Below are 21,266 nucleotides of genomic sequence, written 5' to 3' on the forward strand. Positions count from 1 at the left end.
TACAAATTTCAACTTCAAATCCTATAAGAAACTAGAAGAATTGTTTCTTTTAGCATAAAGGGAAGATTGCTGCTATTTAATAAAGTCTGCCACATTTTAAAGCTGTTAAATTGTAAATGACAAGTAGCAACACCAAGGAGTCTTCAGGGTTTTTCTTTTAGCAACCCTAGCTGCGTGGCTCGAGGGATGACAGTGTTGTTGGGTTGGTGGACACTCAGTTATCTCAACAACAATCAGATAGACTGTTATGATTTTTTAACAGACACTCATGATCACCACAGTTTAAATTCTCATGACTTTGATGATCCCTTCGCCTTTAATTTAAAGCCACCAGCAAGTCATAGTCTTCATTCGTCTAATACTTTGGTTTATGACTGAATACTTAAAAACTAAAGACAATCCCATCAGCCTCACTGGTAATTTATACATTAATACATGGCAATTCAGTGTTTACCCTCCAGATATCAAAGTATCTGTTTCAGCTACAATTATCTTTACACCTGCATTAACTAATTTTTTGGCTGATTACTGTGCACACAAGTCTGCCATATGATCTACTTTTAACTAAGTAGATATGGCAAACCTGTCAGCAAAGTGTTGCTTATTTACACTTCCAACAGTTACAGAACCAACATTACCATTCATAGTGGTGTTTCCCTTTTTTTCTCTCTGAAAACAGCTGCCTCCTGCTGCCACGGAAAATTACACAGAACTACAAGAATGAATTAAAACAGTAAAGTTGCAGCTGGACAGCTTAACAATGAGCTGGGACTTGCTATAAAGCTCCATAAAACTGAGGGCAGCTGCAGAGGTCTCGTGATCATTCTCAGTAGGTTCATCAATATGAGCAACATCATCTGATTCATTGTTACTATGAAACATATTTAGTGTAACTGCTATAAACAAGCAAAAAAAATTGTTGAAAGACATGAATGCATCCAAATCTTTACAATTTGTTTTAGACATAAAACTAAAACTAAATCTAACTCTAACCCTCATACTTGTTTATAAATCACATTATAAATTCTCATGAATATCCAGTCTTATCTTAAGAGAGGACACGTTTGATTGAGCCAACAGTGACTCCACAAGGTTATCATAAATCTATGTAAACATTGCATATAAGCTCTAACACTTGTGTGTATAAACCTCCCACAATGCATCAGGGTGGTCTGCATGATTTAAAGGATATATTTCAACAAATTAATGAAAGAGTCAGAGCTTTCAGAGGAAAGAGGAGAGGAAATGAGGGGGAGAGACTTGGTTTGCTTCTTTCAACTAACAGAAATGGCACAGAGACAGTTGCCAAAAACAAAACACCCAAAGAAGTTGTTTAAAAGAGAGAGACAGAGAGATGATGAAAGGGAAAACAGCAATAAACACATTAAAATATAAAAAAGTTAACAAAGAAGTGAAAAATTTAAAAACAAAACCATTTCTGATCTGACTATTACAGAGCAAGCGCTGGTAAACAAGTGTGTTTGTGCACATGTTGGTGGTCACAGTGTGTTTCTGTCCCTTGCAGAAAGTAGATAAATAATTGTACCATTAGGAATATTAGTATTCAGACTGTCAGATAAAGCAGTAGGGAGAAGCATGCAGACAGACAGAGAGGGGGAATAAGATTTAAAGTAAACCACTGACAGATGTTTCCCATCCCGCTAATATTCACACCACAACAAGGACTCATCAAAATGATTCGATTTGAATCTGCAGCTGTAATGAACACCATTAGAGTTGGGATTCATGGGAAATGAGTTTTTTTATGGAACTTATACACCACAAAGCCGACACGAGTGAAAGTGATAACACAGAAAAACCCAGACACACAAACACACACTCATATGAATACAGATTTTTGAGAAAATCTCCCTCTTTCACACACAGACTCTCACACACACACACCTTCCTTTATCATCTCACAAACACTAACACACTTCATAATGTTATTCAGTCACTCTCACAGATACCCATCATCTGTGCCATAAAGCATGCATTAAAATGAAGGACACAGATACATCATATACTCAAACAGCAATATGTTATAAACAAATTAGAATAAATCAAGATGGAATCTAAGTTAAGTGTTTTCATGTGATTTTTATGAAGTAGGTGTCACCACTGGAAGAAATAGTTAGGATGAGTCTAGACCCAGTATTTCCTTTATTTTTAGGAGAATATTTTCTGAGCACATTACTGCTAAACCACAGACCACAGAATTACACACACACAGGTAGCAAATTAGGTGAAGAGGAGGGTCAAGAAGCCTTGCTGCATCATCAGCACTGACCTTTTTAGATCATCTGGCATTCAGAAGGAGTGCATAAATGACTGAGTGAGAGAGAGTGAAGAGAACTACGCCTAAAATCTTCATTTATTGAAATTTTCTTAGCCTACATTGTACACCTTTCTCCTGTGCAAAAGCTGTATATGAGTCTCCCACAGTTTTAACCTTATTAGGAAAAGGCAGCACTAGTTAGCAGCAGCAGGGATAAAGAGATGGATGTGCAGAGAAAACAGAAAGGGTTTGGGGGGTGATGAAGTGAAGTGAAAATTTAAACAAACAGGGCACTCAGCTGGGCAAAGATCTTTCTCTGTCACACACACACACACACACACACCCTCTCAGGGGATGAGAATCAATCTAGCGGAACATTCACATCTGCAGAGTCGCCTGGTAAACGCCTTTGGCATCCCTAACATTCACACACATACACATATAAGCATAGCTCCCTGCTTTACACAAATGATACACAACATAGATCATATAATTGAATCCCTGTGTTTCTATTTGACTCCCACACCATCATCTGACCCCCTACGTCTCCCCCTGTCTGGATAAAAGTTAAATAAAGTAACAGTAACAGTCCTTCTACAGACAGCCGCTCACATCAGTGCACTTATTGTATAACAAGATCTGTTGTAGAATTCATCTCATAAACGGTCAATAAACACTTTGAACAGCTCCTTAAGGTCAATACTTTTGTTCTGTTTGTTGACAACTGATGCTAAATTAAGCTTAACTACAGCAAACAGAGGCCCGGTCAGATTCCATCCACTACACCCTAATTCTAGTCTATGAGGTCATCCATTTTGAGCACATGCCCAACAGAGTTAGAGTGAACTATACAATTCTCTGACTTACAATACTCCACATCCCTGCAGGACAAGAGCTGAAACAATAGGTCAATTGACAGAAAATGGGTCTGCAACAATTTTAGTTATTACCTAATTAAGTCATTAAGTAATTTTTTCAGCAAAAAATGCCCCATACAACTAATTCCAGCTTCTTAAATGGGAACATTTCCAGGTTTTCCTCATCTTTTATGATAGTAACATTAATCTGAATATTTTTGGTTACTGTTACCATCTGAATATGTCACCTTGGGCTCTGGGAGATGATAATGTATGAATAGTATGACAAGATCAATGGTTAATCAATGAATCAAGAAAATAACTGGTGGATTTATTATCACTAATTTGCTAGCGGCAGACCAACTTTAGTTACACCAACAGAATGTACAGTGAGGTAGCTTTCTTTCTTTCTTTCTTTTTTTAAATAAAAGGTGAACATCACCTGTATAAATTATTTTTATCTCGTGTATCCATCCTTGAAAAAATGAGTGTCATCATCTATAAGACATGCTCACCCCATCAGGGATGCAAAGAAATAGCACATATTACAACACAACAGGTAAGTGAGTGTACATCAATCAGTAACCATGGTGATGACTGTTTTCTTCCTATGATGAGAGTGGTAAGTGCCACCCAAAGCTGACCTGTTTATTTATAATCTCCCCTTTAATAACGAGAGCGCTCCACTGCTAAGTATGAGTTCATAGGAGATGACACTCTGTGGGGAGAGACGAGTTCGGGAGAAGGTCAGAGAGGGATGTTAATGTCTGGAGGGCTACTGTCTTCCCTTCTTGAGTGAATGAATCATATTTTACAAAATTAAATTGAAAGGACCTCTCTAACAAATAAGAGAGCCAAAATTCTTAATAGAAGATTCTTAATTCGAATTACATACTGATATAATTCAGCTACTGTCTTACCCACTGTAGAGAATTACACTACTTACTGCATCTGTACAAAAGATACAAAGGCATGCAGTTTTTATGAAGGCTTGTCATGTCATTTCATTAGTTTCAAACTCATGCATATAAAAACCAGTTGCGTACACATGATACAAATGTTTAGAACAGTATATGTGAGCAGAAAAGCATATTCATAGAGCATTTCTGCTCTGCTTGCAAAGAGGTGGTCTCATGAGCACAAAGCGTTGACGAGCACAAGCCCAACCTTCCCTACACACTACAGCTGCTCACTACTCGCCAAGTTGATTCTTGAGACTTTGGGCCCCATCTTGCGCACAGCGGATGGCGGGCGTGGTGCATGTGTCTTTGTTAGTTTCCCCCAGCGCAGTTGTCATTTTCTTGCCCTGCACCCACGTTGTCTAAATAGCAAATGCACTTGAACCAGTCTGTGCGCCTATGGGCGTGTTGGTCTCAAAATGAGGTGTGGTCAGGTGCATTGGTGGCGTGGTGCTATTTTGAAGCAGAGGAAAACGATTGTGCTACTGACAAAAAAAAAAAAAAACAGGTCTAAAGTCACTGGCGCATATTACACTGTTATTTAAGGGGTGCATCATCAAGAGTCCAATACGCTCCTACTGTATATACTGTAGGCGGGTGCGCAGTGTGCAGACACTGTGCTTGTTATGCACACGGACGCGCAGCAGCACACAAACATGCAAAACATTACAAATAACCACAATGTGAATTCGTATTATGATGTACATCAACAAATTAAATATACATGTCATATTAGTTAGTCATAATATTTATCCGATTTAATTATTTGTAAAAAATGGAGAGTGCCTCTGTGGACAGTCCTAACAACCTATGAAAGTCTGTAGCCTCTGATGCTGCACAGAGTGCAGTGCCATTACACACAGCCACTCACTGTTTATTAAATCAGCTGATGACACCAGGCTGCTGCACACCTTTATACTCATCAGACTGGTTGGTTATATCTCCATATTCTTCCTTTATTTGAATTAAATGTGAGGTTAGCAGCTCATCAGCCAACTTTCCTTTCAGCAAAAGTAACTCATGTTATATTATTGAAACACATTGCTGGGTAAATGTGCTGTTATAATAGCAATCAGCCAAAGTGACAGCACTCCTGGATATTAAAGGGAATGGGAGATGACACTCTGATTGGTTTACCGTTTGTTACGCCCAAAACACGCCTATGATTAATGAGGGGACTTAAGTCCATCCCCTTTAGACCATGTGCCTGGCGCAGTGACCATTTTCCCACTGTTAAAATAGAAAAAGTGGATTTGGATCCGCCCCAAAGGCACTTGCGCCACGCTCTTCACGCCATGCGCTATAGATCGTTAAAATGGGGCCCTTAGAGTCTGTTCATTCGATTGGTCACTTAGAAACTGACTATGACCTTGGATTGGCTGTTTCCGGGTGTGTCTGCGGTCCGTCTCCGCTCCTGCACGACGGCGGATCCGATCCGTTTCCATTCTAGTCAATAGGCGCGCTTCCACTGCAGGAATTTCAGGGTAATTTTACGGGGCCAGCCCTGTTGGTGCGTGTCTCCACTGCAGGAACCTCCCCCACAGGGCCATTTACAGGAACTTTTATGGTTCGGCCCTGAAAAGCTCCTGGGTGGGGCTTGAGGTTAACCCGGTGCTGATTGGCTAAACCTAGAGCAGGCTCTGATGCCATCAGAAAGCACCAAAACAACCAGCATTTTTAAAATCCAGCAGAAGGGGAGCATTAGCCTAGCAGACATCGTTTTAAACAACAAGAAAACAGCAAGAGGATGTACGACAAATGGACCGACAATGAGGTGCAGGCATTGATTGCCGTCTACAGCACCGAAGAGATTCAGAGGGTGTTTGTAATCGCACAACGATTACGTGGCGATCGAAACTCATGATGCCGCCAAGGGGTCCTACTCTGCAGTGGAGACACGGCCACTGAGAGGGCCGAGTGAGAGGACGGAACGCGGCTAATGTGTGAACTTCCACCGGCTGCGGAACGGCTCCATCATGGCTGCGGAATGGCTCCGGAGGCCTCCGAGGACATACGCAAAGCTTCTATTTTTGCCAGATGCTGGATCACGGCGTAGCAATTCATCACAGAGCAGATTATGCAGGACAGGAAGTCAAGCACAAATACAAAATAATCTCGTGGGTCCTCACGGCTCCCGTTGTCCGCTGGAGCAGGGCAGAGCGGCAACACTGACGGAGGCGGAACGCAGGGCAGCCGTTCCGGTGGAATTTAGGGGTGACAGAGTCAAAGACAGGCAGTTGCCTGAGTGAATAAAGGGAAACATAAATAATGATATTTAGTCTTCTTGATAGTCTTGTGCAGATTTGACAAGATCGGGGCCTGGTCTAATATGGCCTGGATGGAGAAATATCAGTGGAATTGCCCATTTCTCTTTTTTCATGAGCAAAATAAAGGTTTCATAAATCTAAAAGTGGGTTTAAACAGTGTTAAGGCTTTTACTATGATGTATAATACATTTTCATAAGTGTAAGTGATTAAAAAATGGAGAATCAGCTGCTAAATATAACTACTGTATGTTTCCCCTTGTTCTCTCAGGCAACTGCCTCTATTCAACTGTGTCAGTGATCAAATCAAACAACCAATCAAAGGTTATGGTCAGTTTTCAAAGTGACAAGTCAAATGAAGGCTGTCTATTCCGTCCCCGACTCTAAAGACTCAAAAGTCAATTTGACAGTTAAGTGATTGATTGTTGAGTGGTTGCGAGTGGCGCCACATTTGTGCACGCAGAGATGCTCTCTTGCAAGGATGCTTTTCTGCTCATGGATATTTTTCTGTGTACTCATATCACGTGCACATGCCTGGTTTTTATATGTGCTGGTTTTGAAACTAATTAAACAACATAGGTTTTCTTTAAAATGTCGGTCCCCGCATCCATTCATTTATTTGCTCATTTATTTTTCTGCCCGTCACACACAATATTTCTACTGATTATATTTGGATGAAACTTGGAGAGATGATGAATGAGGGATAGAGGAATGAGGAAAAAGGCAGGCAAATGAGTGAAGGGTGTGGTGAGCAGCCTGTGATGTGGAAAATGAAAAAAAAGATGTCTCCAAAATGTCATCTTCTGTGAGGGGAATAAAAGAAATTGTATTTTTTCATGTTTTGGATACATTTTGGACACATTTTGGACTTCGTACTGTAGATTCTGAAAACACTTAATAGCTGCTACAGAAAGATTTGGAGAGATAAATAAGTCCACTCTAATTTCCTGTAAAAATAAATATATTTTTTATAGTTTTATAGTTAAATTATAGTTCTTTTAGTCTGTGGATTCATCTCTTTTCCTGTGCTTTCACCTGCCACTGCCTGTTAATTCACCCAATTCAAGCATGTACATACAGACCTGAAAACTTTAAGAACTGACATCCAATGTATTACTGAACCAGCAAAGACTTGGGCATCTTGCCTATCTTAGTCTTGTTTGGAAGCTCTTTACGCTTCTTCAGATTTTTAAGTAAATGAATGTTTAATTCTTTAACTTCAACATCAAACCCCTAAAAGCAAACCTAAGTCAAAATGTTCAGACTTTCCTATCAAACCATGCAGGCAAAAGCTGGAAAATCTGGCACAACAGGGTATTACTAACAAACTACATCTTTTCCCCCATGTCTTTTGGGGGATCTCACAGTTTTTGGTAGGGGGGCTTAAACAAAGGACTGACACGATAATCAGTTAATGCCCACATTAAACCTCCACAAGGGTAACAAAACCAAACATTACTGTTTGATACAGTGTACAGTACACTTTGCAAAGTAATGTACTATAATCTATAGTTTATCAGCACAAATAAGATACAGATATGTCAAGCTGTTACCCCCATCTCCAGCTTCTTTTGTCAGGTTGTCCTGTATTGTCACCCCGGATGTTAGCAGGTTTTTGATGACAGGAGTCCCGGAAGCAGGTGTGCCCTCAGTGTCGGTTATCACCAACATTTGAGGTAGAAGATGCCACTGGTTCTGGTTTCTCTTCTGACTCAATTATTGGATGTCTTGGGATCAATGTATGCAGACTACCACATATCAGAAAGATGGGACCAAGAAAGTTTGTTTTTTTCTGATCTTTCAGTTAAACTGAGTGAAATGTATCTTCCATTTGGTCATCAATGTGAGTCACAACCGATCTCACTTTTGTTACACCACACTGAATCTTAACAACAGTGGTGCTATGAGCTAAATGCTAACATTAATGTGATAGCCATGTATTTATAATAGGAACTGTAACTCTTTGTCATTGTCTTGGTCTGTATCTTAATGATTGAACTATAGATACAGTACATGAAGCACCTTAAAAATACAGCTTGCACTAGATTTATTACTTAGATGTGATTAAATTACAAACTAAACATAGCTGCTGATGACTGCTATAGGAACTCACTGGGATGGTTTCACTAACCTGTCTGCCCACAGTAAACTTCAATCAGCAGCAGGAATGCGCTGTGAATGCGCTGACATTAAGTATTCATCATGGGGGGGTGGGGGGATTGGGGGGTAGATCAAAATGATTTCACTGACATTTTGCAAACATATACGGGTGGCATATTTCGAGGTGGATGGATGGGGGTTTGGGGACGGTGGGGAGCGGGAGGTCTTGTCATCTCATATCGGAGGAGCTGGGTTGGTTTGCTTTGTCCCATCATGTCAGTTCAAAAAATGTGTGAGAGGATGGTTTATGTCTTTAATGTTGTTGGAATCGGTTCAATTACTGTCAATCTGGAATAAACTAAAAAGGCCATCAGACACAATCAAAGGGCGTGCCTCTGTGTGTGGGTGTGTCTGTGCGCGCGCATGCACAAATAATGCTTTGATAAAGAATTTATGACCCAATCATTTCTCTTTCATCTCTCAATAGACAGGCAAACACATCGACAGATTTACTCAGAAAACAGTGAGGCTAGACATCATCTGCTAGTTCATGTACACCGTCATGTGCACATACACACATGAAAACACTCAACTGCTTTTTTTTAAAGCTTTAATTAACTTTTATTTCTCTTCTCTGGCTCAGCTATCATTTTTATAACCTTCAAGTCACTCTAATGGTGCCACAGTTCCCAAATAAGCAGATGTGCAGAGATGAATTTTTTTTTTTTTTTCATGTTTCACAAAGATTTCTTACTCGAATTGATTGCAGTGTATAAAAGGTCAGACACACTTAAGACTGATTAATTAATAATTCATGTGACAAATCTCATTTTAAAAACTAACTGTATTATCATATAAACAGGATACTGACAGCAACCACATATTGATTATAATATAAATTCCCATAATGCTGATGGCCTGGCATGCAGTAGTAGAAGCATGAAAGTACAGTCTCCGAAAAACAGTCTTTATGTCAGACTGGCACAGATACTGACCTGCATCATGTATTAGCCATGACATGACTGATCCACATTAACTACAGTTTCTTTGTCAATGTCATTAGAGTATTCTGTGTTTCCAATATCAGTCACAGTCATTTAACCATACATACATTACATAAAATTATTCCAATCACTTCCACACGGTGAAGTATACTGTAGAGACTTTTAATCGTTATTAGCAGACTCCCTGAGTTGAGATATTACAAATTGGTATTGGGAGCGAAAAAATGGGGTTGGTGCATCCCTAATCCTTTACACTACACTTCATCAGGATTAGATCTATCTGTGATGTGAATATGAACCTCCTAAACGTTATTTTCCACTGGTACGCGATGCCCGTTAGAGCTGCAAAACAGCAGTGTGGTTGGAGGTGAGTCTCAACCCGGCTGTCTCTGGGGATACAGTTCATTGTGAGGTTACCTTCTCTATTGACTGAACGGTGGCAGATTGGCTTTGTCCTGATGAGATGACCTCTGAGGTGCAGCCAGCTAACTTTCCTGTGTGAACCAGCTGCCACAGAATGCACTGTGTGTGTGCTAAAGGCAGTGAGGCAGAGATCACCTGTCAAACACTACAGTAACAATCTACAGCATTATTTTACAGCCTGAGGTCTGTGCTTGAGTTATGGTAAATAAAATAAATCAGTGTCCAACTCCTCTGCAGGAAGAGCAGCTGACAGCCCAGTGCCCTACAACTGTAGCTACATGCACTGATTCAATTCAAATGCTTTTAAAATTCTAGGTAACAGTCAAGCTATTTCTTTTTAATGTATTTTGAAGGAGAGTTAAGAGGGCAGGAGCGACATAGGGAGGTGGGACAGTGCAAAAGACAAAAGAGGGAGAGAGAAAAGCTGAAGGAAGGAAGGTGGGTGAGGACTGTGGAGCAAAAATGTGCTCAAACTCATTAGTTAACTTGTTAGTGAAGTTGCTGAGCGTGAACGAGAGCAGGCGGACTGAATTAGATACCCTAGGTGCACCCTGGGAAAACATGGAGCAGAATATTGAGTGGAGGCCACAGGAGGATAAACAGCCACAGTATAAACAACAGCTTAGAAGTGTGGCCCAGAAGTCCAGAGGTTTTAGATCCTAATCTTTTAGGGAATACACCTAGATTCTTGGAAATTACCATAATGCTCAACTCTGTTTCTGTTTTTTTATTAGCAATATGTTATAATTTGTGATAATTGGATTCTTTATTTCATTTATATGTATATATTAGAAATAATAATTTACTTACTATTAGTATTTGTGATTGTATCTAACTTTTGTATTTATGGTTGTTATTTCCATAAATACCTAAATTATCCATCTATAAAATATCTATATGAGGAAACCTTTCACAGTGCTGCATACTGCATATGATAATTATATATTTAGAAAGTAGAACTAAAGTGATTCATTACAAGATGATTAGTTAAAACATTTCAATTCAATTTCCATTTTGTGAATTTCAAATAAAAGAACAGTCACTTATTTCCTCACTGGTTTTCTTAAAAATATAGTTAAAATCTCGTCTCATCTTGATCTCGTGAACCCAATATCGTGTCCCCTAATCTGTACTAATGAATAAATGATGAAGATTCAATTCTGGATAATAATATGGTTCACTCATACCTCACAAGCAAACCTACATATAATACAACCATATACATGTTGTATATGTGTACATGGACGTAGCAGCTAATATTTCTTATTCTCTCACTCTCACTCACACACCATTAGCCCTGGGCTGTATGTAATCGAACATGAGATTGCCTCTCGCTCTCTAATGACTCATTTCCATGCTGATATCCAATCCTCTCTGAGAGAAATAAGAAAAGAAAGTCGACATGCGTTTTTGTCAAGTTGGCACATTTTCAGCTGATGAGCTCGTAAGCTGCTGCACCATCATGAGCACACACACACACACACACACACACACACACACACACACACACACACACACACACACACACACACACACTATACTCAGTACACACTGTAAATGCAGACCACAGGAAAACACATATATGGAAACAGATTCATGGGATCACTCACACACATGCACATATTCACAGACATGTTTCTGGCTGTGGTATAATGTATATTACTGCAACATTTGGCCACACCCCTACTTTACAGCTGGTGGGGGAAAAGTGTTAAAATCAGCTTCCTAAAGAGTAACACTAATAAGTACTAGTAACACCTTGGCTATTTTCTCTTCACATTTCATCCCAAGCATTTTAATAATATCGCTTATATGTTGCAAACTAAAGTGCCAACTACAGTAAAAGTCATCATTTGAACATCATTAACAAGATAATGTGTTCTGGTGGCTCAGATGGATAAATTCTAGAGTAGGCAACTCCAGCTTAGTCTTTATATTACTTCTTATCACTATTAACAAATCAGGTCACTTGGACTCTTGGCACAGACAATAAAGGACTTGAGCTCTTCCCTCCACAGTGATTAAAGCAGAGTAATGCTTCAAGCCATTAACTACTTCAGGTAAGCTGCTCAGTGGTCAGCAGTAACAGGCTGTAAAAAGGAGTGAATACTGAGGAGCTCAAGTGTGCAGCAGTTCTTTGATCAGTCAGTGGTAAAGGTTACACAACACCCAACAATGCAGGCTACACACACGAACCCAAACACGTACCAAGATAGAAGTGCTTACACTATAAATTTTAGCTGAGCGTTGTCCACAGCTGCGGCACATCCAGTATTACTGCTGCTTAAGTGCTGACATGACCTGAGAGGGCAATCTGGTTTATGTTTATTTTCACTCTCTTGCTCTAAATCTTTCTTGCTTACTTAAGAAGATCAAGAATTAAGCATGTGAAATAGCCACATGAAATAGGTATGCAAGAAATTAATAAAACAAGAAAAGAAAAAAAGAAAAGAACGAATGAAGTTTAGCTAAGAAGACATCCTGGGGGCAGGCTGAATCAGGAGAATAGGGGTTGGTGAAGATAAAAAAAAGAGTAGGATATTGTTTTCAGAGCCAGTATCCTTTGTACTGAAGGAAATCGTTTTTTGCTGCATGACTGCTCTGCTGTAGTCTGAATTAAGGGATGTTTCATAGGGGAATAACTATTCCTCTCTCCACTCTGAAGGCAGCAGTCAGTCAGCTCTGAATGGGCTTTTCGTCCATGCTTTTACTGCAACTTTCAAATGCAAATGGAATCACAGGCCACTGAACATACAGTATATGTCACCCATCAATCAGCCTCAGTGTTTCAGTGTTGTGCTGCATTGGATTTTGTGGACGATTTATGAAATACAAACACTGTAACCATGTGGATTCACTAAGTCCTCGTGCATCAGCTATGTATTAAAATTGTAAAACTGACCTAACAGAAGATGAAGTCAATGAAATGTAATATTTAAAAGTATGTCACTTCCAACCAAAGATCTTACTGTATATCGAAGCCCTGAATTATTCATGATCTACAAGAATCTATGGTTGACCAACAGCAAACATAAAATCTGGCACCAAATACAGTAAACTATTGTCAGATGTAAACACCCATAAGCAGGGACAGAAAACCCTACTTGTTCCTATGTTGGTTTAGAAAAATTAAGCGGAGAGTGAACACATTATTCTGCAATAAAAGCTTGACAAATCTAAAACTCATATTTATTTCAGCAGTGCTAACTTGTTTCATTAAAGGACAGGTTCACAGTTTTTCCAAGTCTGACCTCAAACAGTCAGACACCCAAAAAGTGCCCAAACATTTACTTGAATATGAAGCTTCAGATGTTCAAATAAGACAAATCAAGTTAACAGCTGTCAAAGTTAGTCTTTTTAGTGCTGAATTCCTTCTTGTTACAATTCATCCTTTGCAACTGAAGAGAAGAAATCAAAGAGGGATTGTTTTTAACTAAAAGACTAACTAACTCACACAGCTGAAGCCTCGTATCATCTTCAGAAAAACTTGAACATATGTTCTTGCTCAAAAGGAGGACTGTGGATTTTGTCCCCCATCACTTGTAAACACATTTGGAGAGGGGCTTCTATTGGTCAGTATAAACAGGAGGAATGATTACAGCCAGAACAAAGCTGTTTGAATGTTAATTTGGGAGCATGATTATTGTTTTAAGAAAGACTGAAAATGAAGAACCCGTCTATTAAGTAGTCAAAGCTTCCTCCTTGCTGATGTTTAACATATGCCCCATCTTGTCCTTGACTTGATTTTCCTGTGTTGAGGCTGGTATATGGAAAGCTATCAGTGGTGCTACTGTTGGATGTTTAATTGACAGGTAAGAAAGATGTTAGCATTGAACTGGGACTGCGCCATTGGCTGTATGCATTACAGAGAAAGCCCACAGGCATACAAACAGTGAGTTTGGACATGTTTTTCGGGTAAAACATTAAACACTCTGGTGGTTGCCAAGTAACTGATGATCCCCCACTCCCCCGTCTATTAACCCCTAACCATATTCAACACTGCTTATCCTATTCAGGGTCACAGGGCGCTTGTGCAACTGCTGATCTTCTGCCAATTCATTTTCAACTTGTGTGGATTTCTAACCTCTGACATGTTATGATGCAGAACTGTCCAAGGCCCTGTACAACTTCACATCCTAAATACAAGAACTTTCTATACATTATCACTTTTGGGTGCAAAGATGGCAAGAGAGTTTTTTAAGGATTGTTATGAAAAGCGATGTGCTATGTGCTGTTTGTGGGCATGAGCCAGTGCATGATTTTATTGTGTTCAAATACCAACATGGATTCTTTTTAATGCTCTGGCTTTGTTATGAGCAGATCTTATTTGCATTGTCGCACGCACAGGTGTACGGAGATCATCTCTATGGCAACTGTGCTGGTTTGTGATTTATTATACTCCACCACACAAATCGATATATATTAAATTTTTAAAGAGGTCTGGGATACCAAATATAAGATACATTTCTACTGTCATGCCATGTCAGATGAATGTAACAATTTGATGTCAGAGGTCAAAATATTGAGTCAAATATATTTGAATGTGAATGTAAAACACAATAAAACTGCAAATCCAGCAGCACAATATCTGATGATAAATACGGACTTAAAAGTCTATAATATAATTTTCTTTTGAGATGTTGAGTCATCTATGGTAATTTTATGATTTGTCATTTCTGTTGGTTTCATGTATACTGTAATACTTTCAAAAAAGAGAACAATTCATCAGAAATACTGAGATGAATGTAAAATTCAAACATCTTTAAACACATCAACGAAACATATTACTATTGAGGAAATTATTAATAATGTCTATCAATGTCTTGTCTCAAGATAGCCCAATATCATTAGAGGAACAATGAAAAAAATGGCTTTATACATACTTAAAGCTCTTCTATTACTGGTTTGTATTACTGGTTTGTATATTCTCTCATACACCTATCCACCTATCACATTTTGCCTTGCCTTGGCTAGAAAAATACATGTGTGTATGAAGGTGCAGTATCAGCAGGGGGCGACAGTTTTGTGACAACACTGTAGTTAAGGTCTCATTAGTTTTGGGTACAAAAAGCACTAAGTTAGGGTAAGGGAAAGATCATGGTTTGGGTTTTTTTTTTAAGTATATTTTTTGGGGCTTTTTGCCTTTAATGTACAGGTTAGTAGAGAGAGACAGGAAACTGGAGGCAGAGAGGGGGGAATGACACGCAGGATAGGACCGCTCGGCACGGGATTCGAAACCGGGGTCGCCTGCAATGAGGACTGTAGCCTCAACACATGGGGCGGGTGCTCTACTCACTGAGCTTAACGCCACCACTATGGTTTAGGTTAAAAGGACCACACAACTGTCCTGACTCATGGTTGGAAACTTCACGCTTGTGGTGGTAGCAAGAAATGAAGTCCACTTAATCCACTTTTTCCAAGTTAGGATCTATCCATCCATCCACCCAACCTACCACCTCTAAATATGTCATTTGATTATAGAACTGCACCACTTCACAAGCTCTTTAAAAGTCGAACACGCGTGTACTGTTCACGCCTGGGTGTTGAAAAACGTGACACTAAAATGGTATCCCCTAGAGGATCAGTGGGTGTATTACATGCTTTGGTCTGACTCTGGGCTGCATACACACACACAGACACACACACACACACACACACACACACACACACAATCCCTGAGGTTGTAAAACTACAATTATCTCTCGCTCTCGGATGACCGTTGGGTTAAAGGTCTAATGCTTCATCCAATTATCTGTGTGTATATCTCTGTGTGTATGTTTGTGTGTTCAGGCATGTCTAAATGCTTACACATTACTATTGTGTCGCCCAAAGCTCATGCATTTATACTCTACACGTGTGTCTCTGCATGTTTTGAGTGGACTAGGTTGTAATGATAATGGTTTTTTTATGACACAGATAGTGTTTAATCAATAGTCATCTTAATGATGATACCATTCCCATTACAGACATTAAAGACAGAGAGTGTGTGTGAACATGCGAACATACGTGTGTGCCTTACCGTGTGTACATGCCACACAAGGGTTAAATGAATGTTGCCCTCCCAGTGTTGTCACAGTCCCCCTCCTGTGCAAAAATACATTTAAAAGTTCTGAAGCTGATGAGAGGCTTCAGTCTTTTAAATAGTAAAACCAAGTAGATATCTTTTTTAGGTTTTTTTGTGGCAAATTCCCTCTTTTTGTTTCAGTCCTTTCACTGCAGCTCAACAATAAAACACTCCCTTAGGGAAAAAAAGAAATAATATGCCAACAAAACTAACTATGGAGTATATCCATTTGATCTGACAACCTCCGACTGCTGAATCCTCATATTATCCTCAGATGTTTTACTAAAGATAATATTAAGCTTTTTGTACAAAATCTTGTCCCCCATCACTTGCATTGTAAGACCATTTGAAGTGGGTCTTTTAATGGCCAGTATTTTCAGGAGGGAATGATTAGTGAGGAAAACCTGTTTCAGTGTTCATTTGGGTGCCTGACTCAGTATTTCTTTGCAATCCTTTATAATCTTGGTGTTTTATTAGAAAATATTTTAAATCCAGCATCAAATTCTTGTTTAAACTACATTTATGCTGAATAAATATGTTGTCAACTGAGGAATGTCTTGAAATAAGAAAAGACATACCTTTGCCAGATTGGAATAAAAGGCTTTTTATGTGCTTCATATACTGTACACTTTGCAGTGAATAAAACACAGAGGAGAAGGTATTCATGAAAACTGCATGTTATTATGAGAGATACTGTATTATTATGTGTTATTATGTAACAACCTTAGTAGATATTTCTGGCAACACTTCATCTGCTTCCAAGGTGCATGGAGAAGGGAAAAAGACTGTAGGATAAAAAACAACTTTACTGTTAGACCAAGGCCTTTCAGCCTGCAGATGACCCTGAAAAAGACTAAGCTTAAACTCCTTAGTGGAACAAAATTTAACATGAAAACCTGCCATGGTTGACAGATATCAGTTTACTATAGGTGACAAAATAAAGTGGTGACTTGGCAATCTGATACATCATATAACAAAAAAAAAATAAGGCAGAACTGTGATAGTCTCGCTGCATATGATACTGTGCAAACTGAACAGATGTTGATGAGTGTTGTGCAATAAAACAGTGGTTCAGCTGCTAATGAAAAATGTTGCTGGTCTACATGTGAAGGTGATTAAAAAGCTGGCTGTCAGGGAGGCAGTACCTGTAATCTTACCACCAGATGTTAGCTGTGAAGAGACTGAGCTCTCAAAACAATCATCACTTAGATGACTTATGACAATTACAGATGATTTCTACTTGCCAAAATTTAGATAGAAGAAGGGCTTGATTTGTTCTATATGCAAGCACTAACTTGCCTTATATGATTAATTTGACATTTATTCTGATTTCTGTGACATTTAAATATATTATGTATCAAAGAATAAACACAGAAATACTTTTGTCTATATGAAAACAGGTAAATCTTCCCTGCCGTCTACATTTTATTATATATATACTTTTCATCACTGTTTCATCCACGCACATACTCACACACTCATGCACACACCCATCTGTGTGTGTCCTTCACAGAACAGAGACTCCTAATTTAACTGGTGTCATTAGCATAGAGACATGCAATCAGGGAATTAGCATAACAGTGAATCGTGTGAATATGAATAGGGTTGTCCTAAAGAAAGGACAAATGAATCTCAAAAATATGATTCAACCACAAAAACACAACTTTTCTTTTATATGTTTAAAATCAGAATCCCTACTAGAACTTCATCTTGTTATTTTTCTTATCACCTTTCCTCTTACTCTCTGGGTAACTCTCTGGTGACTGTTTGTTTGTCCACATATAGTTTGCCCTATAGTTTGACCTTGGACCATTATACAGTATGAATGCCCTTGTGGCCGTCACGTATATGTGTATATACGTGTACATATGGATAGCCAACTATGTTCTTCTGCATGTATGTGTGTGTGCATGCCTGAGTGCGACAATTACAGCAGTGTAATGTGATCTGCTTTTGATTTAAACCCCTGTGTTTGTTTCGTATAGTGATAAACTAATGCCTTGGGATATGTGTGTATGTTTATACAGCATGTGAGTGTGTGTGTGTGTGTGTGTGTGTGTGTGTGCGCGCGCGCATGTGTGTGTGTGCGCGCATGTGTGTGTACACCATAGTGATAAAGTAGTGCCTTGGCCAATGGAAATTACCCTCATCCATCTCCTACAGTGCACATGCTCGTGCACACAAACAAACACTGAACAGGACAGACAGCAGGATGAGGAGACACTGATATAATGGTTGTCGCAGACTGGAGTGCAGCACTGTGACAGATTCCTGGTGGGTTAAAAAGCCCCCAAAACAACATGGCAGCTATCAGCTGAAACCAACACTAATGAAACTCATTCATACAACACATGAAACATGAAACATGAAACATCAGAGGCTCTGATCTTTAAAGCATGTGTAAAGTGCGGAGAAAACTACTGTAGAAGTGAAAGCCTATGTTTATTCTAATTTAGAGCTGCAACAATTAATCTATTAATCTATAAGTATGTCAAAAGGAAATTAATCAGCAACTATCTTGATGACTGAATTACAACAATAATCATTTTAGTGCTCATTCCAGCTTCTCAAATGTGAATATTGTATGGATTTCTTTATCTTCTGAGATGTTAATTTGAAACTTTGGGTCTTGGACTGTTAGTTGGACAAAACAAGACATGTGAAGACATCAACTTGGGCTGGAAAGTTTTTTTGACTCAAATTTTTAATCAAAACAGATAATTGATTCAAATAAAACTAGACAAGAAAATGGAAAAAATATCAGGCAGATTAACTGATCATTATTAGTTCTAGCCCTGTAGTTTTATTGTGACAGAACATAAGACAAAAACAAGTATGGATAAGGTAGTGTGAACGACTGCAAATAAGAACAATGGACTGAAGCAAGCAGAGTAGGAAAGATGAAACTTTGGACAGAAATGAGGGCGGGGGTTACGGCATGTTCAACCCATAATTACAACATTTTTGAGATCATTTGAAGATGGCCTCTGTTACTCCACTGCAATGACCAGGGTGGAAATGATGTACGATTTTCTGATGCAATATGGTAAAAAAAGATATTTGGATTCACAAAGCAACTGTTTACCTGCTATGAGCCATGCTGAAGGGGGCGAGTAGATAATGACAAATTCTTTATTTTTGTGTGGATTGCTCTTCCATTCATACTTTGCATATACATTGTTTTAGTCCTTTTTAACATTCCTCAAGTCAAAATAATGAAGAAAAGGTGTGAAACTTATTGTACCTCTTATAAGAAATACAAGTCTGTTTGTTTTTAATTTTCAAATAAAACTAGGGCCTTCATAACTGTGTAACGACGTGTATTAACGTTACACTGCATTATTCATCATTTCACTATCTGTGTGTTGTCTATAGAAATGCTGTCCCATTTATAATTCATAGTATTCAATAATTAATATATTTATTCCAACTTATTTATTCAACGCCACAGAACAAATACAACAAATAGAGCTAACCATTTACTGATTGTTACCCAGGGAGGGAGGGAGGGAGGGAGGGAGGAGAGAGAGAGAGAGAGAGAGAGAGAGAGAGAGAGAGAGAGAGAGAGAGAGAGAGAGAGAGAGAGAGAGAGAGAGAGAGAGAGAGAGAGAGAGAGAGAGAGAGAGAGAGAGAGAGAGAGAGAGAGAGAGAGAGAGAGAGAGAGAGAGAGAGAGAGAGAGTGTGATGGTACAGAGAGAGAGAGAGTCATAAATACACACAAACACACCCACACCCACCCACACCCACACACACACACATTGAGTAGGTAATTAGTGAAACTTTGTGGCTGATATTTTTTGTCTCAGGAGCAAAACATGAGCCCCAGAGGCAAAGACGAGAGTTGGGTACAGAGAGAAAAGAAAGAATGAGGAGAGAGGAGGAATAAGCAAGGACTAATAAAACGGAGGAGGGAGAAAATAGATGCAGAACAGGACAAACAGAGCAGGAACAAAAGTGAAGGATGTGTGAGCAGCAGGAAAGAGGAAAGAACGTAATCAAAGTGAGAATAAGAAAATAATTTTGAAGATTACAGTGCTAGGAAATGAGAGAGGAGCAGCATTATCTTTAGCCAATGATTAATTTCTGAGTATAATCAGGACATTTTTCCATCTAATGATGCTTTATTAGTACTATGTCATTAAATCAGTCCATGTTAATAAATGACTACACCTGACAAAATGAAGGGCAATAATACTGCAGAATGAATAATGAAATACATTTAATAATTCAAAGATTCCTTCCAGTTATTTTTGTTCAATTTTCATATTACTTTTGAAGGATGAGATGTCTCTAGAAAATGGTTCTCCAGCTACAGGAAAAATATCCAAATTAAAAAATCCAATCTGTCCTTCTACACCATCCCACTTACCAATTTGTTCCACTCTAAAAATGATCACACTTTGAATTTTTCCATTAAAATTAACTCATGCACTTGTTTATTTATGACTCTTTTCATGAGATAAAGAAAAAAAAACTATTAGTCAAAATTTAGTCAAAAGCATACAGTACAAAACATATGTCCACAGATAATGACACACAGGCATCAGTGTTGTGTCTCCTCCGTGTGTGTGTGTGTGTGTCTGTCTGTAGGTAATAGTTAAATGTTATTGACCACAACAAGAAGGTCAGTGAATGCTTTCCTCCCTCCTTCTTCCCCTGCTGTCTTGTCTCTTCCGGCTGCCTTGTCAAGCCAATCATTAGGAATGTGTGTGTGTGTGTGTGAGTTCAGTATTTTCCACATGTGTGTATTTGCGTGCGTGTGTGTGTGTGTGTGTGTGCGTGAGTTCAGTATTTTTCATTTAGGTTCCACCTTCACTTTGCAGCGTCTCACACAGGAAAGCTTTGGGGAATACTCCAAGAGGCTTTTAGAGTGAAAAGCAAGCACTGTTTTCTTGAGCTTGCACCAAAATACACAAGTGCTACTATACTCTTTTCCACAGATGTAGCACCAAAGCTAACTGGACATCTATCAATAAAGCCAATCTTTGACATGAAATCTGCAAGGTTCATTAATCAGTCTGCTTTTTTGGCTTCTCTGTTATAAAAGATTTCATGTTGACTCTGTACAATACAACAGGTTGACATGACTGGAGTTGAAGTATGATATTTGGCATCTGACACACAAGGCTGAGTTACACTTTTGTGGATACTGTTTCATAAATGTTATTAGGCTTTAATTAGGCAAGTTGCCAGAACAGTTTAAATGGAGAAAATACATTTACATTTTTTCCAAGAGAGAAGCAGACATTCTTAAACTCACTGAAAAAAAATACATTACTCTATCAGTGTAATGGAAACTGAATGCATAATATCTGCA

At 38.8% G+C, this 21,266-nt stretch overlaps 1 protein-coding gene across 1 annotated transcript in view; it reads right to left on the reverse strand.

Annotated features, from left to right (window-relative positions):
- smyd3 (SET and MYND domain containing 3) overlaps window positions 1-21,266 on the reverse strand; it is an 86,329-nt gene that overhangs the window by 19,677 nt on the left and 45,386 nt on the right. The gene's annotated exons all lie outside the window — the stretch shown is intronic.

The sequence above is a fragment of the Scomber japonicus genome, chromosome 1 (assembly GCF_027409825.1).
Source record: "Scomber japonicus isolate fScoJap1 chromosome 1, fScoJap1.pri, whole genome shotgun sequence".
Taxonomy (NCBI): Eukaryota; Metazoa; Chordata; class Actinopteri; order Scombriformes; family Scombridae; genus Scomber; species Scomber japonicus.